At 49.0% G+C, this 20,742-nt stretch overlaps 1 long non-coding RNA gene across 1 annotated transcript in view; it reads right to left on the bottom strand.

The window, feature by feature from the left end:
• LOC115643514 overlaps positions 1–20,742 on the bottom strand; it is a 308,917-nt gene that overhangs the window by 101,075 nt on the left and 187,100 nt on the right. The gene's annotated exons all lie outside the window — the stretch shown is intronic.

The raw sequence follows: 20,742 nt of genomic DNA on the forward strand, positions 1-20,742 counted from the left end.
TCACAGCAAAGGAGCTTTCTAGAAAATTGGAAGAAACTATGAAAGAGGAGTAGAGATAAAAACTAAGACATACAGGACTAGATAAATTTTGTTATCAGAAATCTGAGATTTAGACATTTTATTTAAAGTAAGGGTGTTTCTGAGCAGGTTTTTATTCACAAGAAGTAACATTGTTTAATCTGTCATTGTACCAAAGGGGGAGATGGCTGTCTATAAAGGAGGGTGAAGACTAAATACAGCCATTGAGGATGAGATTTAAACCTATGCGTGCAGAGCACAATGGATTAGCAGTCCATCACTAAACCCCTCAGCTGTTAGGAAAGAGACAGGAGGAGAAATCTAAGGCCAGCAGAGATAGGGACACTGAGATGTTTTTAAACACTAAGCGGAAGCAGGGGCTGAATGAGTTCCCCCTCACACCTAGTGACCAGCAGTGGGAAAGACTTCAGAAACAGACCGTGTTTGCATAGACACACCTACTCTGCCTAGCTATGGAGCATGATGGGTCCGCTTCCCCAAAATGACCATTTTGGTTGGTGATGGGTTACAAATAACTTTAGCACTGAGTGGTATGAAATGTTATTATCCTTCCTGCATAAGTGAAGGGCAGCAGAACATATTGAGTCAGTCCTGACAGAGGGGTGGGTGGATGAGGAATAGCTTTTATTGGACTGCATAGAAGTGACTGAGACCATCATCCTAAACCAGTGGTCCCCAAATATTTCACACTGTGCCCTCTAATCCATGGCTGTGGACCCTCAGAAGCCACAGTCGAAGACTGAGGCTGGGAGTGGGGCTGTTGCTTGCTGAAGAGAGGGGTGCAGACAGGGGTAAGGGGGTCAAGGCCGAACTGGGAGTCAGGGACCCAGGCTGAGGATGGGGTTGGAAAAGAGCTGGGATAGAGTGGGGCTGACTGGTTCTCCCTCCATGAGGGCTGGCTCAGGCCCTGAGGTGCCCCTATGAATCTTCCTCTCTGTCCCCCTAGGAGTCATACCCCACATTTTGGGAATCACTGAACCCTACTCACTAATCAGGGGCTAGTGATGCCAAAGCCCAGGGAAAGGGAGAACAAGTGCGGGGTCGCCAGCACTGGAACCATTCCCCCCTCCCTTCTGTCTGCTGCTCCGCCCCCTTCCAAACCTTCCACCCACAGCCCCATCCACTGTCACCACTGTTCCACCCCTTCCCCCACTAGTCCCACCCTGTCACTCCTTTACCCCTGCCCCGCTGCGGCCCCAAGACCAGAGAAGCTCTGTGCCCCTGCTGCAGCTCCCGGGCCGTAGCAAGGAGTGGGAGCTCCTCCAGCCCTGGGGCTGACATGGGGGAGACTTTTGCAAGGGGGCCCAATTTGTCCAGGGCCCCTAGTCATGGGCCCCACTGTCCCCTGGGTGATGCAAGTTTGGGGAGGCTGAGCCCCCCCGAGCATCCATTACTTGCTGCCCAGGCTACCACTGCTCAGTGTGTGGCCAGTCTCCCTGTGTTCTCTGCTCTTCATGCTGGAGATCCTGGCCGGCCTTAGGGGTGGGGCCCCCCGGCAGCCGCCCAGGGCTCCAGGGGGTCAAAAGGCACCATATGCCAGTGCAAAAGTGCTCACTGCTCTCCCTGCCCCAATGCTCCTCCATGGCCCCATAGAGGGTTGAGGGGAGCGAGGAGCAACACTATGTGCTCCATGCGTCCTGGTCACTTTCCCCACCTGGGCTGTGCTGTGAGGGGAGCATCAGAAGCTGCTGCTCTCTGCCCTCCCCTGATGCAGCCCAGCTGAGGAAAGTGACCTGGATGCAGGGAGCTCGGATGCTGTTGCTTCTTGCTCCCACAGCCCCTAGGGGTGCCCGGAGGAGCAGCATTCCGGGGAGGAGGGGGCAGCAATGCCAGCTGCTCCATGCACTCAGGTCACTGTCCCCACGTTGGTGCAGGAGGGAGTGCAGGGAGTAGGGGTGAAGGGGGTGGAGGAGAGGGGCAATGGCTGGTGGCATAGGAGGGGAGTGTGGGATTTAAGGGAAAAGGGGACATAGTGTAGGGATTAGGGCACAGGAGGGGTCAGGAGTTAGGGGTGAAGGAGGCGCAAGGGTTGGGAGTCAGGAGCTAGTGGTAAACGGGGAGGGATATTGTCCAGGGGCAGTGGAGAAGTTCCTAAGTACACATTTTGCCCAGGACACCATTTCCTTTAACGCGGGTCCTTGATAACATTTCTTTCTGGGAAGGGGAGGGGAGAGAGATGAGGCGTTTTCTCTCTGTTTCTTTCCTCTCCATTTTCTGCTCCTTCCTTCAATTCCAGAAACCTCCCTTGTGTTTCAGACTGTGCAGTGACGCCCTTCCCACCCCAGGCCTCTGGAGCATTTTGAGCAGAAAGATCCCAGGAGCTGAGGGTGAATCCAGGGGTGAGTAGCTGCCAGGAAGGATTCCTAGCAGCTCTTCTGGGAGCACAGGGGACGCATGATTCCCCCTTCTCTAGATTCTCCCCGTGGGGCTCTGGGGAGCAGGGAGGGTTCTGGGATAAATTCCATCCAACATCCCCCTTTGATCCAAGCCGAGGAACGTCTCAGCTCTGCACGATCCCCTTGGCAGCACCACACAAGGGATGTTTTCCAATGCCCAGGAGACCCAGCCAGGAACTGATGTGCTGGAGATATGTTGGGAAAGGGACTGTCTGAATTCCCAATGAAGGGAATGAACAATCTACAGCGACATCATTAACCGCAAACACACTCTAACCATGCTCCAGCCAGTAGGGAAATGGGCAGGAATTCTTGCTGTTCAGTCATAGCCACACGTACAAAGCTGCACAGCAGTGAGTGTGCTGGGGAAACTGGTCTGAGCAAACAGTTGGAAATGAGCCTTCAGTGAGAACAGAACCATAGTGTAGAAAGGCCCTTGTGTTAAGTGGTTGTGGCTGAGGGCTTAGGGAGATGGGCTATGACACCGTAGGTGTCTTTCTGTGTAGGTTTGATTTTTGCCAGCTAGGAAAGGCTGGTGTGTGGTGTCTTTACAGCTGTACTTTCAGTGATGCAGGTTTCTCTATCCCATTGTTCCATTGGCATCCTACTAGATTGCCAGCTGCATTTCAACTGCAGTGTGGAGACTGTTTGTGTGTGGGGATAGACAGTGAGTGTGTTGAAGTAGGTAGGAGTGGATCGTTATTATCCCTACTTGAAAGAGGAGAAGCTAAGGCTGAGAAAGGAGAATTGACTTGTCTTAGGTCACACAGCCAGTTAGTGGCAGAGTTGGGAATAGGACCCAAGAGCCCCGATTTTCAAACTAATCATCAGATCTTCAATTTCAGACACTGAATGACCTAAATAAAGTGCTCTCGCATGAGCTCCAGACCAACAACAGTGCACAGTAATTATTCAGCAAGTATTTGAGGAGAAATGCAATGTTAGAGAGAATCATGAACTGCTCAGAGACCATTAATGCAGAGAAGCAGCAAAATTCATCAAACATATGACTGGTTATGACTTATTTGCTTGGTCTTAAAAGAGAACAACAAGGACCTGAGTCTCCTGCCTGTCAATAACGCCCTGCTCAGCCAATCAGGGTAGAAACTGAGGATGGGAGGCTGAGGGTTCTCACCAGAGAGCCCAAAGGATGGCCCAGGTCACTGGTGAGGATCACTGCCCGAGCACTATTTCAGCCCCACATTTTTGGGTGGACCTCCCACAGTGGGAGCTGCCGAGCACTCCCCCACAACACAAACACACACACACACACACACACACACACCTCTCCTGGTATTCGGAGGGGTAGAAGAGGAAGGACAAAAGAAGCAAGAGACAAAGAGAAAGGAGGGAGGGATGGAGGAAAAGGTGAAACAAAAAGGACAAACCCTAATGTCCCCAGTGATTCTAAGAGATAAAATCCCAGGTGTGGAATAAAATTCTGCCTCCTTAAGATCGTGTTTTCCCTGCCTAGAATTCAACTGTCACCAGATGGATCAGACTCAACAGGTTTCAAACCTCGAGGAGGCTCTTACCTTCTAAGCAGTGACGGCTGTTTTCTAGTAAAATCAGGAAAAGGGAAGGAGAAAACTCAAAAGAGGTTCCTCCTGGTGCTCACATCCGTGGACCCGAATACTGTCTCAGTCCTCAAAGAGAGACCTGGAGAAGGAGACTTGCTGAAGCAAAGACACAGGGGTCTCTGAGGTTTCCCTGGCCCATCGCTCTGTCCTGCCTGTCTGATGTCAGCATCTCTCTGTGAGGTCACCACCGCCCCACCACCTTTGACCAATAGTCTGAGGTTCTACAAGGCCTTTGTGATATCACGGCCACACCCCTCCCTTGTTGTGCTAATGTCCTGCCCCTGGCCAGACACTTTGGAGGTTTGAGCTACTCCCTGTGGATCACCCCACTCAAGGAGTGTTCGTTCTAGGCAGTAAACCGGCTAGACAAGAAAACAGATGCTGCTCCCAATGCTCAAGTCAGTTTTTCAGAAATTAGTCCACTTTATGGACAGAAGAGACCATTAGAGCATCTAATCGGACCCTCTGCATATCACAGGCCTCCTGTATGACACAATAGCTACATTTGGGGCAAACACATTCCAGAAAGGCATCTAGCCTTCATTAAATGACATCAGGAGATGGCGAATCCACGACTTTCCTTGGTAGCTTGTTCCTGTGCTGTATCATCCTTGCTGTTGACTATTTGTGCCTTAGTTGTAATATGAATTTGTCTCTTTTCACCTTCCATCCACTGGGTCTTGTTATGCCTTTCTCTGTTCGATTAAAGAGCCCTTTAATACCCAATCTTTTCTCTCCATTAAGGCCCTTCAACACTTCAATGAAGTCACCTTTCAATCTTCTTTTGATAAGCTAAACAGGTTGAGCTCTTTCAATAGCTCACTAGAAGGCATTTTTCTCCAGCCCTCAGAACATTTGGTGGCTGTTTGCTGACCCAGCTACAATTTCACAACATCTTTTTCAAATGAGGACACCAAAACTGGAGGCAGTTTTCCAGTATCAGTCTCACTGATGCCATGTCACCTCCTGTGATGTTATTGACATAATCTGTAACTATAGATCACTGTTGCAACCACTCATATATTTGCAGCCAATATTGTAGAAAAGTTGTTGTCTAAGAGGTGTATGGAGAGGTTTTGATTCGCTGATTATAATGATGCTATCTCTAGATGTGTATCATTTTTGTAGTTGACGTTATGAATATTGGCTCTATGCTGCCCGTATTTCAAACTTGTTCTATGCTTCCCGAGAGCACCCCAGCCAGACAAGTTGGTGTCAGTTCTGCTTAGCCTGCTTGATGGCTCATTAAGGACCATGAGTTATACAACTGACCCACTGAGAGAAGGCAGATACGCCTTGTGACTCAGCAAGGTATGCAGGGACCTGCCTATGGACAGAACTTTAAGGTTTTTTTCAATGCCACACGCTGGATAGAGTGTCGTTGGGACAAAGAAAGCAAAGACCACATGGCAAGAGACTATAAAATGCTGAGGCCTCGTCTCCATCTTTTCTTCAGTCCTGCTTCATACCTCTGGAGGGACTTTGCTACAAACTGAAGCTCTATACAAAGAACTGAATGACCCATCCCAGCTGTGGATGAACTCCAGAGAATTGATTTGAACCTGCAGTTTATTCTATCACTGTTACAAGCCTGAACCAAGAACTTTGTCATTACTGGATGTGAAGGGTTCAAATCCATGTGTATTTTATATAATAACCTGGTCTACAGATTGTGCCAGCTCTTTTCCAAACCCAAAGTCCAGAGCATGATCAAGGGACCAGAGGCCTAGGAAATCGTGATCAGCTAAGAGAAAGCTGGGGTAAACAGAAAGCCTTCCTTGCTAATAAAGACCTGGTCAGCAAATTGCCAGGTGTTGGAGCTAAGAACTGAATACTTGTGTCTTATTCAGCGTTGCAGATTGAACAAAAAATCCCTGTTCCTATTGAGTTTAATTCTTCTGTAGGGAGATATTCTTCAAACAGATCCAACCCTGAATTTATGAAAAGTTGGCACATGTCAGTATAAGATATGGCATCCTTCCACTTCCCTTCCAAGGGACCAATGCCTTGTCTTTAGACACACAGAAAACAATCTTTATTGCCATATACTTTCACTGTTTCTTTGCTTTAACTCCTACCAATGTACCTGTTGAACCATCAAAAGAGTTGCTCCATTCCTATGGACCCCAAATCAGAATTCAACATAGATATTTTATACTAATAACATCTTATCAAAGTATTCATTAAATGTTAACCTGCTAACTTGAGACCATGGGTGGAGACATTATGTAACCTGTTAACCACTGGCTAATGTGCTTATCTTGTCTTGCTGCAAAACCTATCTTGGCGTGTGGAACTGCCTACCCTGTCACTTTCCCCCGCCCATGGAAAACCTATATATTCTATTGTAATCAATTGATTGACAGTGTCTCTGAGCCTAATAAGCCAAGTGACACTCCACCAGCGCTGTGTGTAATAAACTCCTATTATTGACTTCTACATGGTGTAGATTTATGTCCTTCACAGACACCTGCTGAATAAAGAAATTCAGCATCCAGCACTCAGTGGTGCCTGGCTGAATGTGTCTCCTCTCCCCGCAGCTTGGTGATCTTTTGAGGAAATGGAGAAGACTGCCTTTGCCTAGCTGTACATTGCATGCAAAAGAAACAGGTCTTTTTGGTGACAAGTGTTGAAAAGAGCCACTAGACAAATCTGGAGACAAGAAAAACATCCCCCAACTGAACTTGCATCTGTGGATGCTGAAGCCACAACACAGAGTACTAAACGCTATATGACCACGGCTGGTGTCAGAAGAGTCTCTACCAAAGCCTTTTTCCACTAGCAGGGGTCTCTCTGTGCACAGAACTCCTGGTAGCTTGATGGCTGCAGGCAGTGGTGAACTCTATTTTGGCATCTCTTTGTCTCTTTTGTGGCGAACATCTGCAGTGACTGTTAAAAGGCCTCTGAACAGTGGGTTTTTGGGAAAAGCTGGCTGAAGAGCCTTTCTAATAACCAGGAAATCTTGGCTTGGCCTGAGAGTTCTTCCTTGCTGAACCTAATGTCTCTGTTGGCTCCTTTTTTGTATCTCTTTTCATAAAAAGAAAGACCTGTCAGCAGAGTCCTTCTAAGTGGTGGTTCAAGACAGAGAGACCCTTCCTTGCCGCTAAGTCTTGGTGCCATGGGGCATGTCTCACCACTGCAGAGCCTCCTGTTGGCCGTCCTGGCAATTAGCTCTGGTCCCCCGGTGCACCTTCATCCAGCGGCGTCTGGCTGCCATCTGTTCTATCATTAGGACCCATGTGGCTCTTAGGACTTCGAAGTCCTCTTATGGACACAGCCCTCTGGCTGTGCCCCACTCAGGTCTCTCCCCCCATCCAGGGGGCAGCTGTCCTCTACCCAGACACTGGCCTCAGTGGCCAGCTGCAGTCCAGGGTGTAGCCACCTGTGTCAGTGGCGACTGAGGCAAAAGGGGTGCACCTCCAACCCCTGCCATCTGTTTCCCTGGATCACTTCCCCATGCACTTAGCACCTTCCTCCACCTTTGTATCAGGGCCTCAGTCTGGCAGTAGTGGGCTAGGGAGTCACTCATGCTCCCCTTACCCGCCCAGCACTACTCTGATCATGGTACCCCCCCTTTCTCCTTCCTTCAGAGCAGCCAATCCTCCCTCCTCAAACTCCAAGGAGTGACTGACTCTTGCTGTGCCGAGCAGCCCTTTATATATGGGCTGCTCCAGCAAGCCTTCTGCTGATTGGCTCTCCCAACAAGCCCTTTCCTGACTGGTTGGGTACTGCGCCGCCTCTGCAAGGCTGCCTTAATTTTTTTCCTGCTTATTTGGGGCAGCCACCCCACCACACTTGGAAAATGGCAAATGAGAAGTCTAGAGCTGAAGGAGAAGTTACCATGACTCAGAACTGAGCCGAGGTTGCTGCGACTGAAACACATATCACTAACCGCTATATGATCACAGTGGCTGGTGGGAGAAGCACATGTAAGAAGCCCTCTGTCAACTCAGCTGTGGCTTTCTGTGCACAGAGAGCCAGACACCGCAAGGTCTGCAAGCCTTGAGGGAAATGGGGAACGTCTGTATTTTGGAATTTGCAGGTGTTGTCCTGAGCCATCAAATGGAACAGTTGTAAATGCTTTCTTGAGGTAGGCACCATGGCTTAGCTGGCTAAAACACCTGCCTAGTAAACAGGAAGTCCTGGGTACGGTTCCTAGTGGTGCTTTGTTGTATGGCTTTTGTCTCCTCTGCTCACATTTTCCTGTGTCTTTCTAGGAAACAGAAGAGACCTCCCTTGGTATCCAAGTAATTGTTTGCTAAGGAAAAGGCTTCCTTGGAGAGAAGCATTGGAAAGAATCGAATCACAAGCCTGTCGCTGATGAAAAGGCTGCTGTGACTGGCATTAGCCTGGCGATTGCTTCAACTGCAATTGCTGCAATATGAGAGCCTGTGCCACACGTCCTTGGGGTTCGCTGGGGATATCCACACACAGAGGCCATGTCACCTTTTTTTTGATTGTCACTGATGAGAAATGGAGCAGCTGGGAGAAAAGTCCCAGAGAGCAGCTCCGTGGCTAAGCTGGCCGAGGCACCTGCCAGGTAAAGTGGAGGTTAGAGATGCAGCACCCAGTGGTGCCTTGCCAAATGTGTCTGCTCTTCCCACCTTTTGGTCAATCTTTCGAGGGAGCAGAGAAGACTGCCTTTGCCTGGCAGTGCAAATGCTTCTAAAAGAAACCGGTCATTTTTTCTGACAAGTGTCAGAAGGAGGCACCTAAGAAACGTGGGGACAAGGAAAAGGTCATCGTAACTCAACTTGGATCCTTGGCTCTTGAGGCCACAACGCAGAGCACTGAGCACTGTACGACCACAGCTGGTGACAGAAGGGGCTTTTCCAAAGGCATTTTCCACTAGCAGGGTCCTCTCTGTGTGCAGAATTCCTTGTCGTTTGATGCCTGGAGATCACTATTTGGCATCTCTCTCTCTGTCTCAGTGAACATCTGCTGTGGGCAGATGGGGGTTTCCTGGATCCAGTTGCTCACAGCCAGCCAAGCCCCCACCTCTAAAGCCATCAATCACACCCCCAGGTTGGCCATAAAGGAACAGCCATTTTCCACTGGACTCAGCTTTGCTTGTTTTCCTTTCACTCAGAACCATCCTTCATCTCCTGGGATGCCAAGAGACAGGCACAGGATTCAACCTCTCAGCAGCCAACTCCACCTCCCCAGGCTGTGGCAGAATGAAAGGTGGTGCTTTACTATCTCCACTTAGCTGCACAGCTTCTGCCCTGCCTTCCTCAGCTCGACTTTCCTCTATTGCCCCATTCCTGCCTCACTTGCTCCTTTGACAAGTCATGCAAAGGAGGCCAGCAGGAAGTGACAGCCTCTATAGGCCAACCTCCAAGGGCAGAGGAGGCCAAGCCACAAGCCTCCAAAAGGTGACATGCTGCACTGCTCTAGGTTCTCCAGACTGACACCAAAGTGCTTTCTCCACTGATGTCAGCACCCTCTGTCATGCGGGGTTTGGAGTTATCCCAGGGACAAGCCAATAGCAGAACGAGCAGCCGCTTCCTGGACAGAAAGGGGATCCGAGAAAAGGAAGCCAGCATGTTTCGATCCAGGGACTTTTTGTGTGTTAGGCAAATAAGATAACCACTACACTACAGAAACTCCATTTGCTTGGCTGGTGCTCGCCCAGGCACACAACGATGAGCAAACCTAGAGACAGTGGTGATAGCCCTCCAATAGGTCAGCTGGCAGAGCAGAGGACTGGGGCTGGGGCTCATTAAGTCATCCTTACGTCAGCCTTGTGACTCCAGCTTAAGGAGGAGCTTCTTTTTCTTCCCCTTGCTGACAAAGAGCAAGAGAAGAATAAAAGATCAGGTGGGCCAACTTGGTGTAGAAGCCTATGCTGTCTTTTCCTGCTGCCCAGTCTAAAATGAAGGACTTGTGGCAAATGAAGAAACTACTGCACTTTTAGAAACACTCCACCCCTGCACACAGGGGGATAGAAGAGCATTCCAAGGCCTGGGATTGAACCAAGGCCCTTTAGTTTAGCATTCACCCAACGGAGCTACTTCAGCAGCTGCTATATTTCTTTTTGTCCTCCTGCCTTTTTGTCTGGGATGTTTTTGTCAGCTGTGGCACAGAAAAAGGAGGTCATTGGGAGTGGCCCATGAAGGCAAGATTCACTTTTGCCTTCCTTTCTGGCTTTACTCACTTCCTCGCCCTATTCCTGGCTTAGTTCCTGGGTTTCCTGACGGCAACAGGGGCCCAGTGGTATGAGGAGGAAGTTGGGAAGCTAGACCCTGGTGGCAAAAGTCCTGCCACCACTTGCCTCCCCACTCTCTTCTCCCAGCTTCACATATTGGCCAACAGGGACTTAATGCCCAGCAGTGCAGTGGAAGGCAGTGGACAGAGCCACACTCGCCTTGAAGCTGCAGCTCATTAAACCATATCTTCAATCAGTGCTGGCCAATGAGAGACCGACATCGCTTGCTATTTAAGCACTTGAAAATCCCATTGGCCAATCTTTGGGTCTTTCTAATGCTGTGCTTCAGTTCATGGGGGCAAAGGCGAGAAAAGCAACCTTTGAACTAAAGCACTGGGGTTAACATCCTAACGCTGTCTCCTCCTGTAACGCTATTTAATACTGGCCCACCCTGTGCTGGTGACAGTTCCACTTCTAGATGTTAGTACAGTTCAGTTACTGTCAAAATTAAAAAGTTTCTATATGCTCAGAGGAAATGAATTTGTTTTATTTGCTTATACATGGCATGAATAAATACAGGTTTACAGATCTTAGCCTGCATATTTATCATCTGATATGACAGAGAGAATCGTGCATCCACACTGTGCATCAAAATCATGAACTGAGGCTATGGCTACACTTGAAACTTCAAAACGCTGCCGTGGCAACGCTGCCTCGGCAGCACTTTGAAGTGTGAGTGTGGTTGCAGTGCCAGCGCTGGAAGAGAGCTCTCCTGGCGCTGTGCGTACTCCACATCCCTTATGGGTGTAGCTTGCAGTGCTGGGAGCCGCGCTCCCAGCGCTGCGGCACTGATTACACTGGTGCTTTACAGCGCTGTATCTTGTAGCGCTCAGGGGGGTGTTTTTTTCAAATCCCTGAGCAAGAAAGTTGCAGCGCTGTAAAGCGCCAGTGTAGCCATGGCCTGAGCTACATGTGCAATAAAAAATAAGCTATTCCAAAGTGTAACGTACTGGGGAGCGGGCACTGAAGACACTTCTTGCCTGGGATGCCACTAGATCTAGGGGAGACCCTGTCAGGGAAAGCAGGATTTAGTCTCACATGCCTATTTTCAGGGTGTAATCTGTGGGCACCCTGCTCTGGGGGAGGGATCGCGGTAGCCCAGACTCAGGGCTGGAACAGGCCCCTGATTGAGGGGGTGGCTGCACAGTGTAGCGCCCTCTGATGTCTCAGACCATGTGTCTCTCCCAAAGCCTCAGCTCTGTATCCCCAGAAGGCTCCTGTGCTGCCTCTACTCCTTTCACCTTCTACAGCAAGGAGCAGTAGCAAGGGTCAGGGAGGAGCCATAGGCACTAGGTGGGGGGCAGAGGCTTCAGGAGCCCAGAGTGTTTGTCTGTCTGGGCATTTTGGCTGAGACCTCAGGGACACACTGTGAGGCAGAATCCCAGGCATCTGTACGAAAGGAGCATAAGGACGTAAAAACAGCAATACTGGGTCAGACTGGGTCCACTAGCCCAGTTTCCTGTCTTCCCATAGTGGCCAAAGCCAGGTGCTTCAGAGGGAATGAACAGAACAGGTGATCATCAAGTGATCCATCCCCTGTCACCTATTCCCAGCTCCTGGCAAACAGAGACTAGGGACACCAACCCTATCCATCCTGGCTCAGAGCATATCCTCCATGAATCGATTTAACTCTTTTTTTGAATCCTGTTATAGTCTTGGCCTTTACAACATCCACTGGCAAGGAGTTCCGCAGGTTGAGTGTGCATTGTGGAAAAAATACTTCCATTTGTTTGTTTTAAATGTGCTACATATTAATTTCATTTGCTGAACGCCAGTTCTTGTGTTATAAGAAGGAATAAGTAACACTCCTTATTTACTTTCTCCACACCAGTCATGATTTTCTAGCCCTCTATCATATCCCCCCTCAGTCACCTTTTTTCCAAGCTGAAAATCCCAGTCTTATTATTCTCTCCTCATACAGAAGACACTCTATACCCCTTTTCTGAACCTTTTCCAGTTCTAATACATCTTTTTTTAAGGTGGGGTGACCATATCTGCATGTGATATTCAAGATGTGGGCGTACCATGGATTTATGTAGTAGCAATAAAATTTTCTCTCTCATTATCTACCCCTTTCTTAATGATTCCCAAAATTCCGTTCACTTTTTTGACTGCGGCTGCACAGAGTGGATGTTTGCAGAGAACTATCCATGGTGACTCCAAGATCTCCCACTTGAGTGGCAACAGCTATTTTACATCCCATCATTTTCTATGTATCGTTGGGATTATGTTTTCCAATGTGCATCACTTTGCATTGATCAACATTGAATTTCATCTGCCATTTTGTTGCCCTTTCACCCACTTTTGTGAAATCTCTTTTGAACTCCTCACAATCTGCTTTCGACTTAACTATCCTCAGTAGTTTTGGATCATCTGCAAATTTTGTCAGCTCACTGTTTAGCAGATCGTTTATGAATATGTTGACTAGTCCTGGTCCCAGTACAGACACCACTAGTTACCTGTTTCCATCCTGAAAACTGACCATTTAGTCCTACCCTTTGTTTCCTATCTTTTAACCAGTTATTGATCCACATGAGGACCTTCCGGAGGTGAAAGTAAGTTGGTATGTTCTGGTATGGGGCACCGGCAAGAGCCAGTATGCTGTGCAAGCCCGGCCCGGCTTCCCCAGGCTGGTTATTTAAAGGGCCCAGGGCTCCCTGTAGCAGCTGGAGCCCCGGGCCCTTTAAATCGTCTCCCAAGCCCACCTGCTGGAGCCCCAGGGAGCAAATCACTGCCGTGGATGCTGCTCTCTCCCACTCTGCCAACCCAGAGCAGGGGCGGTAGAAGCTTCCTTACAGTGGGGGGGGCACCATTGTCCGAACTGTGGCACCCCCATGACACCCCTTCCCTAAGGACCCCCACTCACACCACCTCTCCTCCCGAGGCCACACCCACAGAACGCCTCTTCCTCCCCCCCCATCATTTGTCCTAACAGCCAGAGAAGAGTGGTGGGGCCATGGCCCCCTAAACCCCTCTTCCAGCACCCCTGACCCAGAGCTAAGCAGGCAGCAGTGTGTGTGTGTGTGTGTGTGTGACAGACAGTGCTGTGCTGAGCTGACCCAGTGAGAGAAGGGAGGCTGATGTCAGGGCTGCCCCCTGCCCCCTGCCTCAGGTCTGGTTGCTTCCAGCAGCTGTCTGAACTTAGAGATAGTGTGCCGACACACTCACTCTCCCCCATCAGGCACATTGCAGCTGGCAAACTAGTAGGATGCCCATAGAACAATGGTATAGAGAAATCTGCATCATGTGATGCTGTACCAGCTCGTGAGGCATTGCAAACCCTTCCCAAAGCACCCTGCAGCCAGCTGCATAGCTCCCACAGTGCACTGTTCTCTGTGGTGATCCAAGAGATTCTAGCATGGATGTGCTCTGATGACACAGGGTGGAGATGCAACAGCTGTTCAATTAAAACACTTTAACTCAACCCACATCACCGTTTAGTGTAGGCCTAGTTTGAGAGTGAGACAAGGCCCAGCTCTGCTGAAATAAAAGAAGCACAACTTCCTCTGTAATTAACAGGACTGAAACCTGCACAGGCGACCCCAAAAGATTTCTAACCCAACACCTTGACCACTTGGCCACAACTACTTGCCTGAGATGTGCCTCTCACTGCCCTCTAGTTCTGTTCTCACTGACTGATTATTTCCAGTTGTTTCCTCAGACCAGCTTCCAAAACACACACACTGCTGTGTCGTTGTGTAAGTGTGTCCATGGCTGAACAGCAAGAATTCCTGCTCCTTTCCCTTCTGGCTGGAGCATGAGGAGAGTATGTTGGTGGCTAATGACGTTGCTGTAGCTTGTTGTCCATTTCCTGCCTTGATCATTCAGACAGTCCCTTTCCTGTGATATCCCCAGCACATCAGTGATTGCGATAGCAGGGGGCAGGTTTTCTCTGGGGCACTGAGCTTTGCCAGGGGGTTGGTGGCTCCTTTCTTTCCTCACGCTGGAGTACACTCAGCTTTTTATTCCATCCTTGATGATTCATGGAATAACAACAGATGACCAAAGAAAGAGGTGGACAGGGTGTGTCTCAGGGGAGGGGCAGAGAGGTGTGGGCATTGGGCAGCTCAGGGGAGGGGAAGAAAGGTGCAAGTGATGGGCAGGGCTGGTCTCAGGGGAGGGGGCAGAGAGGTGTGGGCAGCAGGCAGACCTTGGGGTAGGGGGTGGAGAGGCACGAGGAGGCTTAGGGAGAGGAGAGGAGCGAGCGAAAGGTGGACCAGCAGGCCTCAGCCAAAGAGGAAGAGCAGGGGTGGGAAGTGGCCAAATGGGAGTGAGGGCAGAACACAGGTAGGGCCTCAGAGGGAGGAGAACGAGGGAAGGGGGTGGAGTGGGAGAACTGCACTACAGTCTGGTCAGGGCCGCCCAGAGTATTCAGGGGGCCTGGCGCAAAACAATTTTGGGGCCCCTTCCATAAAAAAAATGCAGTACTATAGAATACTATATTCCCTGAGGACAGGGCCTGGGGCAAATTGCCCCACCTGCCCCCTCTCTGGACGGCCCTTACCCTCCGCCTCTCCTCATAAGTCCCCTGCCCCCTAGTCATTTTTGTTGCCCTCCCCTAGACTCTGCAATTTGTTTCTGTAGTGGGGGGAGGGGGGTGAAAACTGGACGCATTGCTCCAGATGTGGCCTCACCAGTGCTGAACAGAGGGGAATAATCACTTCCCTCCATCTGCTTGCAACACTCCTACTAATCCAGCCAATATGACGGTTACTCATATTGAATGCAGACACAGCAATATTTGATACATTGGTTCCTGTCCATTCAGGAGGTTATTTCCCACCTATTCAGCAATAATGAAGATGCTCTAAGTGGAGGGGAGAGAGCTGTCCTGTCCGAGTAGTTAACCCATCTCTCCGGGAGGTGATAGCTCTGTCGGTGGGGGAAGCTATGCTGGTGTGTGTGCAAGCTGTGGTCTCTACACGTGTATATAAAGTTTAATCAAACCCCATTTTTAAACCTCCTGTGGTCTGGGAATAGAAAAGGAGCTCTCTGAGGCAGAGCCTGTCCTTCAAAATCCTTAAGATCACTGACTTGCCTCTGCAAATGCTGTGGGGCTATAGCTCAGTGGTAGAGTGTTTGACAGCAGCTCAAGTGGTCCTTAGTTCAAAACCACATGCCCTCTCAGAAATCTGTTCCTTCAATAAAGATAGGTCTATTTCCAGTATGTTCACCAGCTCTGCTAAATAGTGATCCCTGAAATAAACTGTCATGCTCAAATTTTTCCTGTGAAAATACATAAAAACCTAGCAAACGTGTCCCTCTGCTGAAATCAGTTCCAATCATCTAAGTGTCTAGGCTTGTTTTCATCAATTAAACAAATACACATGAAGACACATATGCAGGTCCTTGGCCTCCGTGGGCTACGATGTGCAGAAGAACAAGAACCACATTCACTTGGGAGGGAAGGACTAGTCTGTATTACATTTGGCAAGTAAATGGCCATTGGGACTGAAAATTCTACTGGGGGTGGACAGGAGCCTGTTACAAAAATAACATAACCAAGATTTACCAGACTGCCTGTTACACATTCAATCCTCTGTTTGTGGGCACAGCATCAATTGAGGCTCTAATCAACGTCAACCTTCCTTTAACACAGATTGTTGTTCCTTGTAACTTTCAGATGCATTCGAATGGCAGCTGTTTAGAGGTCATGTGCTTCTAGTTCATGAGCAGGAGCAGAGTCTCTGTACGTTTACCAACCGCAGACCTGGGTGTGTCTGTATCCAAGTAACTGCAGAGTCAGTGTAGTACCAGACAGTTAATTGCACAGTCTCCCTTTCTGGTCTCATTGATCATTTGGGTAGAAACAGCAACGGTTTGGTGGGTTTTGTTTTTTCCCCTTTGTTTTCTCCTGAGGAATGTGTGATCTTGAGCATGTTAATTTAAGTTCCCTGCGGGTCAGGAAAATTCCATCTCCTCGAAATAGGTGGGGAAGTGACCTGTTTGTACAACCTAAAATAATGGAGCTTTTGTAAAGCAGTTTTACCTTTAAATATGCTGGGATAAAGATAGCAAATAGTAAATTCCACGGCCAAACACCAGGCCAGGATCAATTGATGGGACCAGGATCAATTAATTACAGAAGAAATAAACTTGGGAAGTAGCTGTAATTTGTCCCCAAACCTTTCTTTGTTCTCATATGCTATCAGGGATTCTCTTCTAGAGGGCAGAGTTAAGGTTATCTGGGCATGTACCCTTATTCTGTATTTCTTGTTTTTCCACAGTTTGAGTTTTACTGAACTCGATGTTATGGAAGGTAAGAGATATTCACTGTGTCAGAGAAAAACTCAGTTCTCACTTTTTGTCTGGGTGCAGAAGAGTCAGATACTTTATTCTGTTTAGCAGCTACAGCAGGGAGACAGTGCACTAGGACACAGGGTAACCCCAGTCTCGGACAGGTCTCTCAACAGGTAAACAATTACAGCAAGTATTTCTACCTTTGTTACAGACAATAATAAGCAATAGCTGCATTTTGTTTATATATAGGTCATCCTGATATCTTGTTTTTCTCACTTAAAAGATTCCAGTCTACATTTCGTATTATCTACACATTATCTACATAAGGTCAAAACAACTTCTCACAAAGTTCTTTTGCACTTGCCTCACACAATCCTCGCTTCTACAAATCTTGCGTTATGAGGGTTACAGTTAGCCTGACTCTTGCTAACAGAGACTGTCATGCATTAAGGTCCCCTACAAATCTCGGTCAGTTCTTTCTACTTCCACAAAAGTCAAAGTTAACTCTCTGTTAACAAAGGTTTTGTTAGTGACAAATAATGAGACTAATCCCACACTGCGGTAATTCCAGTGACTTCAGTGTACTATTTCCTCATTTCTAGTTCCAAAAAAAAGCAAATTAAAACAATATTGAGAACTAAAATGCTGTGAGAAAATGGAAATTTTAGAAGCTCAAATAATTCAGTTTCTTCTGTGTCTTCTGCATGTGTAAATGGCACAACATGTTAATTTATAAGCACATCTTTCTTAACTTCTTTAAAAATTCTGTAGTACATTGACTATATCAAGTGGGCTGTTCAATGCAGTGAGGTTTTCATGCATTGACCAAAACATATTTTTCATGTTATGTAAATGAACACAACTCATTGAACACAAAATTGTGTATTTCATGCTGTGAACTGTGTCGGTAGCTCTATTAATAGGTCTGTTTTTTCTCTGTCTCTCTCCATGAAAAAAGGAAGAGACTGTGAAAATACCCATGGGAGATAGGGGTTTCTGAGAGCTGAGGTAGATATGGAGATATTTATGAAAGGGGGAGAAGCAACAGTAGGGCCTTAGATGGAGCAAAGGGGGAGGTTTTTTGTGCAGTTTCATTTCAGCCAGCCTCACATCCTGTAGTCCCTACTTTGCCACCCCCCACCAACAAAGCCACCTGTGACTCCTGAGACAGCCCCACTGCAAAAACTGCAGAGCCCCCAGCACTCCTTCTCCTAGCTGGACCCCCTGGCAGCCAGAACTCTCCCCAGAACTGCTGTGGTTGCTCTCCTGAGTGTCTGCTCAAGGACGGCTACCGGCTTCTCCTGAGAATACAGCTGAGAAATGACTCACCCTTCTCTAGATTCTCGCCTGTGGGCTCTGAGAAGCAGGATGGGCCCTGTATGATAAAGTCCAGGCAACATTCCCCTCACATCCCAGCCCTGGTATGTCACCAGTAGGCTGCTGTCCCTGGGTAGCAGCAAAGGATGTTTCCCATCATTCAGGAGACCCCAACCTGGGACTAAAGTCAGCCCAGCCCAGACCCCACATCCTAAAGTGAATAAGGAAAAGTTATTTACTTGTTCCCATAATATAAGAACTAGGGAACATGAAATGAAAGTAATGGGCAGCAGGATTAAAACAAATAAAAGGAGGTTCTTCACACAGCGCACAGTCAACAGGTCGAACTCCTTGCCTGAGGAGGTTGAGAAGGCTCGGACTATAACAGTGTTTAAAAAAAACTAGATAAATTCATGGGGGTTTAGTACATTGATGGCTATTATCCAGGATGGGTAAGGAATGGTATCCCTAGCCTCTGTTTGTCAGAGGGTGGAGATGGACGGTAGGAGAGAGATCACTTGATCATTACCTGTTAGGTTCAGTCCCTCTGGGGCACCTGGCATTGGCCACTGTTGGCAGACAGGATACTGGGCTGGATGGACCTTTGGTCTGACCCAGTATGACCGTTCTTATGTTCTTGTGAAGGGCGGGAGAAAGCCCTGCAGCACAGTTTCTGTAGCGTAGTGGTTATCACATTTGCCGAACATGCAAAAGGTCCCTGGTTCCAAACACGTGGGTTTACTCTTTCTGTCAGTCTAGCAAAGTGCTCCTACTGCTGCCACTGTCCTGTCCTGCAGTAACCCCAACCCCTGCATGGCAGAGGGTGGTGAAATGAGCTGAGAAAAAACCTTGGCATCAGCAGGGGAAAGCTAGAGGATCTGGGCCAGTCACCTTTTGAAGCCTTGTGACTTGGCCTCCTCTGCCTTGGGAGGTTGGCCTACGGAGGTCGGCTTTTCCTGCTGGCCTCCTTTGTGTGACTTGCCAAAGGAGGGAGTGCAGGGCCAGCTTTAGGCCAATTTGCCCGATTCCCCCAAGTTGGACCCCACTCCTGAGGGGGCCCCGTGCCGGCAGCATCTCTCCCGGAAGCAGCAGTTGTTGTTGCTAGGCAATGAGAGACGCTGGCCGGCAGAGGACCGAGGCAGAGGTAGCCACGTGGGTGTTGCAGGTCGAGGGGGAGGGAGGGGGCAGAAGGCACATGGGCTTTGCAGCCTCCCCTCCCCTCCCCCCAGCAATCACCTGGGGAGACGCCAAGCGGGGCAGGAATCTCTGCAGTGGACCTCAGTCACCTGAGGAGCTGCTGGGGCTCCCAGCGGTGAGTGTCTGACCCTGTCATTCCCCGCAGGTTAGTAACATTGGATTGGTGTTGTGGTTTTCGGGGTGTTGCTGTTTGAGGGTGAGTTTGTGCCTGCCTGTGTCTGTTTCAGAACTAATGTTGGGATCATTGTGGAGAAATTGGAGAGGGTCCAGAGAAGAGCAACAAGAATGATTAAAGGTCTTGAGAACATGACCTATGAAGGAAGGCTGAAGGAATTGGGTTTGTTTAGTTTGGAAAAGAGAAGACTGAGAGGGGACATGATAGCAGTTTTCAGGTATCTAAAAGGGTGTCATCAGGAGGAGGGAGAAAACTTGTTCACCTTAGCCTCCAATGATAGAACAAGAAGCAATGGGCTTAAACTGCAGCAAGGGAGATTTAGGTTGGACATTAGGAAAAAGTTCCTAACTGTCAGGGTAGTTAAACACTGGAATAGATTGCCAAGGGAAGTTGTGGAATCTCCATCGCTGGAGATATTTAAGAGTAGGTTAGATAAATGTCTATCAGGGATAGTCTAGATAGTATTTGGTCCTGCCATGAGGGCAGGGGACTGGACTCGATGACCTCTCGAGGTCCCTTCCAGTCCTAGAGTCTATGAGTCTATGAGTCTATCATGTCATGGAACCAAGGAGAAAAGCCCCCAGCCGGTACTTAGTGCTGTGAACTCCAGGGGAGAGGGAGAGGGAGAGTTGGAGGAGGAAATCAAATACATCAACAGGGGAGAATGCGAAAAGTCTGCAACACTGCAGGCTGAGACTTTTATCAACAGCCCCCCACAGAAGGGGAAACTGAGGCACGGAGTGATCTGATTCCCTCTCCAAATTACTTTGCAAAGGAAGGGGACTGGGGCTCCTATCCAAACCAGTTCCCTTCCCATCAGCTCTGCTTTCCCTGCTGCAAGACTGCTACAGGGGCTAAATATTTCCATTAAACTATGGTTCCTTCGTTTGCCCTACAACAATAAATTCGACCAGCTCGGGGGGGGGCTATTCCCCCCAAAGCTGTGTGGATATTAAGGTTTGGGGGGGCATGATAATATTCCAGATCAGTCAAATGCCCAGCTCAGCTTTCTAGCCATCCAGCAGCTCTAGGGCAGGGAAGGAAGGTGCTCTTGGTGCAAAGTGGTTGCAAAACAGGGGTGAATTTAGCGGGGGGTTGAGGGGTCTGGTTGAAATCCCGCCTCATGCAACCACACAGAATCACTGGAAGCGCTGGGAGAGGCCAGGAGTGGAAGCAGGTGGTCTGGGGGTGCGGGGACATTTGCCCTCAGTCCTGGGCTCTGGGATGGACTAGGCTGGGTGGTGGGTTCAGTCTAGTCTTCCAGCCTTTTGCTCTCACTGGGGTTTGTGGTTTTCATCTGGCTCCACTGAAAAGATCAAACAAGCCCAGTAGAAAAGGGGAGTGAGAGAGGCAGGAAGGAGTTTGTAAGGGGTTTAAGTGACCCATCAACGAAAGAGTAAAACCAGAGTTTGACTGGGTTTCCCCCCAGGCACCACTCCTGCAAACACTGGGCAAGGGGCAGCTCCATTCCCCACCGAGGCTATGGTGAGGGGCAGCAGAGGAGGAAGGAAGCCACATGTGATGGCAGTCCCCTCCTCTCCCCTCTCCCCAGCACCACCATCCCCTCTCTGGCCCCAAACTCTGTCCCAG

This window comes from Gopherus evgoodei, unplaced genomic scaffold, assembly GCF_007399415.2.
Source record: "Gopherus evgoodei ecotype Sinaloan lineage unplaced genomic scaffold, rGopEvg1_v1.p scaffold_61_arrow_ctg1, whole genome shotgun sequence".
Lineage (NCBI taxonomy): Eukaryota > Metazoa > Chordata > Testudines > Testudinidae > Gopherus > Gopherus evgoodei.